We start from the raw sequence: 10,360 nt of genomic DNA on the forward strand, positions 1-10,360 counted from the left end.
CTCATCCCATTCTCTCCTTTCATCTCATCTCATCTCATCTCATCTCAACTCAATCCTTTCTCTCCTTTCATCTCATCTCATCTCATCTCATCTCATCTCATCTATCATCGCATCGCATCTCATCTCATCTCATCTCATCTCATCTCATCGCATCGCATCGCATCTCATCTCATCTCATCTATCATCACATCTATCGTCTCATCTCTTCTCGTCTCGTCTTGTCTCATCTCATCTCGTCTCATCTCATCTCATCTCATCCATCATCGCATCTCATCTCATCTCATCTCATCTCATCTCATCTCATCTCATTCTCTCCTTTCATCTCATCTCATCTGTCATCTCATCGCATTGCATCTCATCCCATCTCATTGCATCTATAATCTCATCGCATCTCATCTCATCTCATCTCATCTCTCATCTTGTCTCATCTCGTCTCGTGTCATCTCATTCTCTCCTTTCATCTCATCTCATCTATCATCACATCTCATCTCATCTCATCTCATCTATCATCTTCTATCCTCTTGCCCTCTCTTCTTCCATTCCCTCTGTTTCTTGTGTTATCTCATCTCTCGTCTTGTCTTCTCTCTCCTCTCTTCTCTCTCCTCTGGTGTCTTTATTAGTAAAAGTTTGTGTCCTTGTCAGGTTTCTAGTAGTAGTTTGTGCTGTTTATGGCTTCAGGAGGGACATTCATCAGCAGGACATTAATCAGTGCCCTTTAATTCATCCTCTGGCTCTCTTTCTCATGCGCTGACTGGGCCCAGTCGCAGATGATTTCGAAATAAATCTGTTGATTATAATTAGTGATGGCAAGTCCTGCGTTTTCGTAGAGTGATTGATGAGATGTGACACTAATAACCTGACAGTCTCAGTACAGTCCAGAGATTGGACATGCTCCGGGTTTGGACCTGCCCACGGATCTGACAGCTCTCTGAAACCCTGAAACTCTGCATAACAGCACAGAAGATGTTTTCATACCATCACAGGCTTCGTGATGATTTGTTGAACAGTGTTCTTCATATTTTGGCAGATGCTTTTCCTAGGGCTTGCGTTCGTGACAGGTCGGGATTATTTATAGGCACTGGGTGGTTTAGCGTATTATTAACGGATGCTGGTGGTTTACCGTTTCTCTGCCTCAGGGACCCCTGCATTCCAGATAGCAGAGGAACTAAAGAATGCTCTGGAAAGATTGCATGCATCGGTTTATGGGTAGAAAACTACAGGTAATGAAGTGTGTGTATTCTGTAGGAATTTGAAAATGACAGGGCAGATCTTCCTGAAAAAATGACACATCCATTCTTTTTGATTTTTTGACAAAGAAAACGAATTAACCACAAAAGGGAGGGATGGGATCTTCCATTTAACATTCTCAGGAATCAGGCTCTTCATTTTAATATATTCTTTTATTCCTGGAATGTCTGGAAGATATTGGACTATTATATTGTTCGTGGTCCATCCTATTTGGTTCTACAATGAGAACAAAGAAAGACAATTTCTGTACTAGAAACATCATAATGGTCCAATTTCTTCCAGCAGTAAAGCACATGTGCTGCTTTTTGAGATGTTTATTTGACGTCCACCAGTTCTGATGTGGAAATGTAGATTTCTGACTGTCTGGTTTGAGATGGACATTCTGCCCATGAGAAATTCATTCAGAATTATTGAAAATACTTTCTCCCAATCTAGAGCATTCAAATGTTCCCACATTGTCATATTATATTAAATTAAAATGTGAAAGGCCTGTCAGTATAAGTAGGCCTATAAAAAATAATTTTAGTTGAATCTATAAACATGCTTTTGCTGCAAGCCTTAACCATTGTAAATCTCTGTAACGCATTATACCTGCCGTGATTTGGGTGAAGCCCAGTAATGCGGTCATTATAGACTGTGGTTCACTGACCGTTGACACACACAGGATGGCGTTTTAAACTTGAGATATTTTTATCTCTCTCTGGAGGCGAGAGATGTGAAACCCTTAGCACAGGATAGAAATCAATGGCAAGCACTCACCATTAATCAGAGTAATTTAATATCTGTGAGGCATCTGCGCTGAAGATCCACTGTCACAACGATCTAGTTTGACTGTGGCTGTGTGGATTCAGGGCACACACTCTAGCACGGATACTGTAACACTGCAAAGGGTAACACATACACATAAATACTTCTGGGCAAGGAGAAAAAAATGTTTAATAAGAAAATAGCAACGTGAGTTTTTGGGTAAACTGTTTTTGTAGTGGTTGAAGATCTGTTTGTTGGTTCAATCTCAGGATGACCTAGAAACTTGAAGCTAGATGCTAACTTGGACATGTTTATCTATTAATCTTGGGAGCAGAAAGCTTATCTTACAAACAGTCTATGTTTGTGGTGGTTGCTTAACACATAAACAAGAGCTCTTCAGGTACAAAGAGTTCAGACACTCCAGACATATTGAGTAATATGCCAGACTTGTAAGCTTACAACGTCAAAGCATTTACGAGTGTGTGTTTGCATAAGCGTCTTTCAGAAATCAACAGAAAAGTGCATTTTCTTGTCTGAACCGCTTACACACACCATTGCCTCAGTAACACTGTTTATAGGTGTTTTTATTGGTGGGATTCTCTGCTATTCAATAATACAGTGGTAACTAGGCAGCAGTAATTAAAAGGTCTGTGTTAAGATGTGTTTTTAGGTTAAGGACCGGTGGATGTGATAGTTTTCCAAAAGCTGTATGCATAAAAAAGTCCAACATATGTAGAACTTAATGTCTTTTTGTTTTCTATTCAGTTTTTAAACATAAATAACATTTACAACAATCTTAAAAATCAATCAATAAATGGAGATTAAAACCAGGTTTAGGGTATTCAAAACATTAGAGAGAGTTGTTTCTACCGCCCCCTCCTCCTCAGACTCGATGCTCACATGGGTTGCCAGATTGAAGACACACGAGCGCAATTGACAATGGAAGGTGACAAACATTATACTGTAAGTTGATGAGTTGATATATAAGCGTTTTAATATGCCTATGGTCATAGAGCTTTTTAGATGGATGCCGAGGCTTTTTAGGTCAGGTAGAATCTGTTATCTCTGACCCAGTACGTTTGCTGGATTTGTGGCAACTATTTTGTGTTGAAATACTGTTGGGTAAATTGGCAGTGGGCGGAGTCACACAAACCAAAACAAAAACAGACATTCCGACATGGAACACACATTTTAAATTAGAATAACTGGCTGTAGCATTGTTTTTCGGAGAATCAAGTATGTGAACTTAATGTGTTGCCTAAATATCTGCAAACATATTATGGTATTATTATGCTTTAGTACAGTCAAAAAAATTACATAGCACCTTTAATGGTTAAAAGGCAATTTTTGCTATAATACAGTGCATCAAATATAGTCAACAGAAGTGCAAATGTGCTTGCTTGACATGCAAGAAGTGCAAGGTTTGTTCTGAAAGGACGTTTGATGTGCTCTATGTATGTGCATTGATCAACGTTTAGTTAAAAGTCTTCTCTTCAGCAGACTTGGATTAAAACGCTTGATTGAATGACAACAACACGAGGGTCAGTAAACTAGCCATTTATTGCAATTAAGGTTGCTGCAATAATAACAAATAATGACTGGTGAAGCCTTACCACTGGTATATGGAAATGCTCTTGACCTTTAGACTCCAAACTCACATTCAGGTCTGGCTTGAATCTGGAATGGAATGGTCACTTTTCACCATCCAGTCAATAAGATCCATTTCTGACTCAGAAGGAAGTTTCCAGGACACGGTGCTCTGAACTGCTGCACTCTAAAATAAATATTGTTTTCCTTTTATATCAACATATAAATGAGCTCAATCAGTCTGAGGTAAACTGATGCTTAAAGCATAGAGAGCAGGTTTTAAAACCCAGCGTTCTCTGCTGGAAACTCCATTTAAACACTGATGAAAACACAAAACTTCAAAACACACTCGGATGAAAACAGAAGACAGACATAGTCGTACGATAGAGGGCGGGAGAAATGTTGTTTTTGATGTCTCTCGTAGGTTCGTCAGAGCAGAGCTCTTTGGACTGTAACCTCTCTTTGGGCTCCTGCTGCTCTCTCAGTGTTTGGGGTGGATGTGAAAGGACTCCGGCTCTCTTTTCCAAAGCGCTCTCCAAATCTCCACTCATTCATCACTGCACAGAGGAGCAGCACGCCGCCTGCGCCCCACTGAGGCACAGCACCAGCAGACCTAGACACTGGCAAACCAGATGTGTGTGTGTTAGAAATGTAGGCCACAAATTTTAGTGTTAGATTCTTAGAGCCAAAAATAAGACAACTAAGCATGTGATAAAGTTATATTAGAGGACATATTGTGAATGGCATTATGGCACAGTGTCTATGCATTTCAATTTGGGGTGTGAATGAGAGAGAGTGTGTTGTATTTGCATTGTGTAGCATTTCCATCACATTTTTAATCAGTTTAATTGATGTATCCTTGTGTATGTCTGTCATATTAACTCATACAGTACAGTATATCTAGCTTTGTGTCTGCCAGCAACACCTAGGTGGTGGGTTCAATTCCTAGAGAACACATTTGAAATTAACCTACTATAAAACGCTTGGGACCCAAGTGAATATTGTGTCATCATTTACTCACCTTCATGTTGTTACAAACATGTATGACTTTCTTCTGTGGAACATAAAGCAATATTTTGAGGAATTTTAGTGTTTTTTTTTTTTTTAGGGAAGTCGATGGTAACCAAAACTTTGTGTAAGTAAGTCTTACAGATTTGGAATGACACGAGGGTGAGTAATGAGGACATGAATTTGAGAGCCGTGGCAGAGGGGAAGATTTTCAGCAAATAATAACATTTGCTTTGTCAGAAAAAAGCTATACAGACGAATATGAAGTCCTATGCAGCACTTATATGATACATTAAGGTGTTTTTTCTCTTTTGGGGGGCTTGACAGCCCCTGCTGACTGTATGCTCTGGTCACTGTATCATTTCACTAAAGAAAGAAAGTCATACAGGTTACAAAATCTTCCCCTTTGCCATATCTTTCAAATTCCTGTGCTCATTACTCACCCTCGTGTCATTCCAAATCTGTAAGACTTACTTTCTTCTGCAGAACACAAAAGAAGATTTTGAATAATGTGAAGGTGCGACTTTTGGCACATGATCAGCATTACTCTTGTGGGAGTTCAGGTGCTGCATGAATCTGCAGAGTTTTCTGCTGAGGTTTCTTGAGGACCTGTACATAAGTAACAGTTGTGAGACGCTCTTCAGGCAGCAAGATTTGTATAATGCCACACATGTGAATTCAGCTCTTCATGAGTTGAGTATGACAGCTATGTGATTGTGAAGTTATTATGTACCATATCTAATTGATCATTTTGATATTGTACAGACAAATATGTATCACAAAAAAATTGGGATGACAATTTTAACTAGATAAGAAGGAACATGAATGGTGCATCACTGAACCATAAAGCTACGGAGATTGTCAAGCGGTTTGAGTGTTTTTTAGGCTGTTGCTACGCTTTCGCTAAGGTCTTGGGTCGCTGCCTACTGGTCAAGTAAACAAAGTTCAATAGTAATAGTCTGTAGTAGTCTGGTCTCTTTCCAATCCAGGTGATTTCTGCTAAATTATCACAATGCTTCTTAAATGTTTCGCAACACCTTCATAGTGAAATGTCAGTGGTGTTAAAAGAGCATTCAGTTCTATCCGAAATATGAATATGGAAATGCTTTATTATGTTGGTTGGTGCATGTATTGAATGCCTGGTGAGTGGTGATGCTAAAAAGTTAATCCACTGTAATGTCTCTTTTGTAATACCTCTTTTGTTAAATTTACAGACATTTCCTTCAACACTAAAATATATTATTCAAAATAAAGGTAAAATATCAATATAGAAAGTTCCTTTTTATTAACACTTTATATTGTGCCTATGGACGTTTCTTAGATTGTGCTCTATTGCATTTGAAAATTACATACCACACACACACACACTAATCTCTAAACAAGGGGTCCTCAACTCTGGACCTGGAGATCCACTATCCTGCAGAGTTTAGCTCCAACCCTAATCAAACACACCTGAACAAGCTAATCAAGGTCTTCATGAATACTAAAAAAAAAAAAAAACTGAAAAAAATAGGGCACAGTGTACTGTATTAAAATGAAGGAATTTTCCGTATTTAATTTTTACAGGTGTTTTACCTGTATTTGTAATTTTGCACTTCATTGTGTTACCAGAAAATTACAAGTATTTTTTTTTTCATCGATTTTTCATCGTGACTCGCAGGACTTCATAGGGCTCAGACCCTAGTGTGCTGCATTGCAAGTACAACACTGCAGATTTGCTACGTCAGAATAGACATACAGTACATACTGGTTACTACTGTATGTGATGAAAACATCAAGAAACGACACAAAATAAGTCTTTATTAATCCATTTTTTGACCCTGTAATCATATTTTGTGTGAAATGGAATAAAAGTTGTTGATGTTTTATTGCCACTAGTTTTCATTTCAGATGGAAAATGCACTGAATTGGACATTTTCAATAATGTAGGCATGATTTTTCTTATGAGCCCGTGTTGTTTCTTTCAGTGTAAATCTATTGGAATTTGTTCACCCATTTTATTGTCTACAAGATGACAATTTTAAGTCAGATGGGAAAAATAATATCATACCTCTTCTCAGCAAACTACAAAATTTGAGGTGTCATTTAAGTAGTCATGTTGGCCTACATTTAAAGACAACAATTTGATGATGCTGTATAGTCTTTCTCTCTCTACATTCTGCTCTGGTTAAGTTAGCTGACTTTGTCCTTTAGACCTGAAAAAAAAAACTAATAAAATAAATAATAAAAAAAAACAAACTGTCAAGACACAAGAAAAAGATCAACAGGGGAAATGCTTACACCAATGTCCTTCAGTGAATGTGCTGATAAATGTAATCTGAGCTTGAAATCCTTCCATTATAACAGCATTCTAAAATGATCCCAGAAACCATGAGAATGATATGTTTAAATAGAGCAGTATTACAACATTACAGCATAAAATACTACATGCTATAATCTGCTCACACATGAAACATTCATAAAGACTCATGCAGGTACAATGCACCTCTGATCACCACCATTAGAGAGTCAATAAACACTCCTCTAATCTAAACCACAGACCCAAACGAACAATACTGAAAGAGATGGAAAGTCATGCATATAGTATTTACAGATCCAATCAGTTGAAGTTATCTTGACTGAGGCATGGTGTAGATTGGTTTATCAGTTAGCTGGTGTGTGTTTATAGACTGGGCATTGTTTGGACACCCTCACCCATGGGAAACCTGCTCAACCTCTGCCTTGCGAGGTCATGTGACCTCATTGTCTCGTGTTAACAGTTCCTGTGGAAAGCGATTCCTTTATTTTTCCCTTCCTCGTTTTATTTCTTCCATCCGCACCGCAGGCCTGCGGGCCACACGGAACAGAGGGTGATTGATTTACAGCAGGTTACAGGAAGGTCAGAGCCAAAATCAATGAGGAAACAGCAATGCTATTTCTGCAGAGAGAGACAGAGAAAAAAATGGAAGAGATAGAGAGACAGTGGATGGGTCGCGGAGAGATTACAGATAAATAATATAGATGGATAGAGAAATTACATTAGGTAGACTGGGGCGAGTTGTCACAAATGCTATATATCAGTAACCATGAGGTCAAGGTTTGGCTGGTTAGCATGCTCTAGTTAGCTCCTACTGGTTGATGCTGTAACTACACAGTGTGTAAAACACATCTTTCTACGTTGACGGCCATTCAAAAGTAGATTCACTAGAGTAAAAACAAATGTGACTAGCCCCTATTACACAATATCATACTCAAGCGGTGATGAGAAGTACTGAAGCTACTATTTTTACAGTAATGTGACAGTAGCACAATATTATAATGTGTTTTTTCAATGAGAAGCAATTTTCTCCATCAAGCAATGATTTGTTGGTTAGCTACTTTTTGGTAGTAGCCTGTAGTGTAGCTAAATGCTTCTTCAGAAAGGTAGATTGACTATAGTTTAACTACTTTACCTTGTCAAGCCACCATTTCAAACTAGATATGGAAGATAAAACAATATTTTAGATAATGGCGCTTTGGAAAGTAATTTAATGGAGCGAGGAAGAAAGATATAGAAAGACATACAGAGGAAGGGGGAAAAGAAACTAAGCCTCTGAATGAGATCAAATGAAGGTATAGAATTTATTAAAAACATTTGGTGTGCTAAGCAGAATTTCCAGTTGCATCCTTTGCCATCTTACATATTAAGTTTAACGTTAACAGGACCAAGAGAATGAAAGAGAACTGGGGAAATGTGATGCTAATATCTCATATCATCTCCCAAATGCTATTTATGAATTATGCTTCATTCTCCTTCCTTCAATGCCAGACGAGGGTATTGATTCCTGGAAAACTGACCTCAGACTTATTTATCATCTGAATGGGCCATGCTCAGTGCAGCACTCCATGGTGATGTATTAAATATATATTGAATTGTTCATAAAATCAGAAACAGAAAACCACAGTTTCCAAGAGTGTTTGGATTCGTCAACCGTCTTCAGTGCTAAAACAGAAATCTCTGCCATACTTTGTTCATTGTTAGCAAACTAAATAACTTATTGGTTTGAGTTGCTTTTGACCACTTTTCACCCCAACATTTTTATTCATTTTTTTTCAACTGCCACTTTTTGAGAGTTTAATGACTATTGGTTGCACTCTGTTTCACGTCTTTGTGAACTTGGCCCAATATTCTTGGGTTTCAGAAATGAGCTGCGACCTCATAAATGAGATCAAGGTCAAATTAACAATAATTACAGTCCAACAATCACATCTCATGCTTCATTTTAAATTTCATCACATCATCCATCATGAATATGAGATTACCAAGATGAAATAAGACAAAAATCTGGACTAGACACTGACATTGTTTAGGAAATAAGTAAAATAATTCCCTCCTCCGTCTGACCGTTTCATAGTGAGGGACCTCCGGGGGTTTCTTTAATGTTTCCCTTCACACTTCTTACTTGCTCTCTCGTGCAAAGACATGACCGGATATTACAGATTTGGCACATGGGGTTTTATTTATGAATTCTCTTCCTCTAGTATTAGTCCTGTTAGTCGCTAGCATCTAGCTGAGTGATCAAAACAGTAGTTGGATTGACGGGGTTGTTTTTTCTTTATGCCCCCATGAGGTTTGCCTCTCAGTGTGAAGGAGGCTTCAGGAGACGTCCTGTGCTTTTTTTTCCCGCTACCGACACTAGTTATTACATCAGAGTATATAAATGATATAATTACACACACGCAAAATCCAGGATCAATACAATTTAAGCTAAATCAGCAGCATTTGTGGCATAATCTTGATTAGCACAAAATAATTTTGACTCATTCTTCTTGTTCTTTAAAATAAGAAAATCTACGAGCTTAGAGCTGACGACAGACTCAGCCTTTTTGATGAGTTTGTTAGTCTGTTGGCGTCCTTTGCTTTGATGCCTGCACCCCAACACACCACAGCAAAGAAGATAGTACTCGCAACAACAGACTGATAGAACATCTTGAGTATCCTGTTGCAAACATTGAAAGACCTGTGCCTCCTCAAAAAAATAGAGCAGACTCTGGAATCCGTGTATCATTCGATCATTCGTTTTTTTTATTTAATATTGAAAGTAGAAAAATTAGAAAAAGTCTCCTGTTTCGTTTTTTTGTTTGTTTCCAAAAAACGAAAAACGAAAATTCAGCTTAAATTTTCGTTTTTCGTTCATGGGTGGAAAAATGAATAAACAGCTTGAATATTCGATTTCTACACGTGGGCGGGAATTAGACGCCCCTATCTGCTGATTGGTCATCCGAAGATCAAACCGTGCCTTCATCAGTTCTTCCGCAGTGTCACGCAGCAGAATAATAGTCCTCTACTGCTTTTATTAAAATTGATTATAATTGATATCTCAAAAGGATATGCACGCTGCGCACTCGCACTGCAACGCAATATTTTTTCATAAAATATAATAACTTGCCATTTCGGTTTGTTTCTCACCAAACCCTCAGTATACCTTCAGAATGCTTTGGAATATACGCCACGAGATGCATAGGATTATTTTACGACAGATATGCATCCGCTTCAAAAAAACAAACAAAAACTAAAGTCACCGTTCTCTGCCATTAAATTGACAAGCGCGAGCAGGACATTTTTGTGTTATTAAATAATAAGCCTTTAGAACAACATTAAGGTGAGTAGTCACACTAGTTCACACAGTTCCAATAAATTGCAATGGGTTAAATAAACTCAATAAGCAGACAGACGCGACTACAGTCAAGCGCAGAAGTGCACAGGAAATAAGAAGCTGTCATATTTAAAGCAGTTTAAATTAATATTGAG

This window comes from Sinocyclocheilus anshuiensis, unplaced genomic scaffold (assembly GCF_001515605.1).
Source record: "Sinocyclocheilus anshuiensis isolate Anshui unplaced genomic scaffold, SAMN03320099.WGS_v1.1 scaffold416, whole genome shotgun sequence".
In the NCBI taxonomy this organism is placed as follows: Eukaryota; Metazoa; Chordata; class Actinopteri; order Cypriniformes; family Cyprinidae; genus Sinocyclocheilus; species Sinocyclocheilus anshuiensis.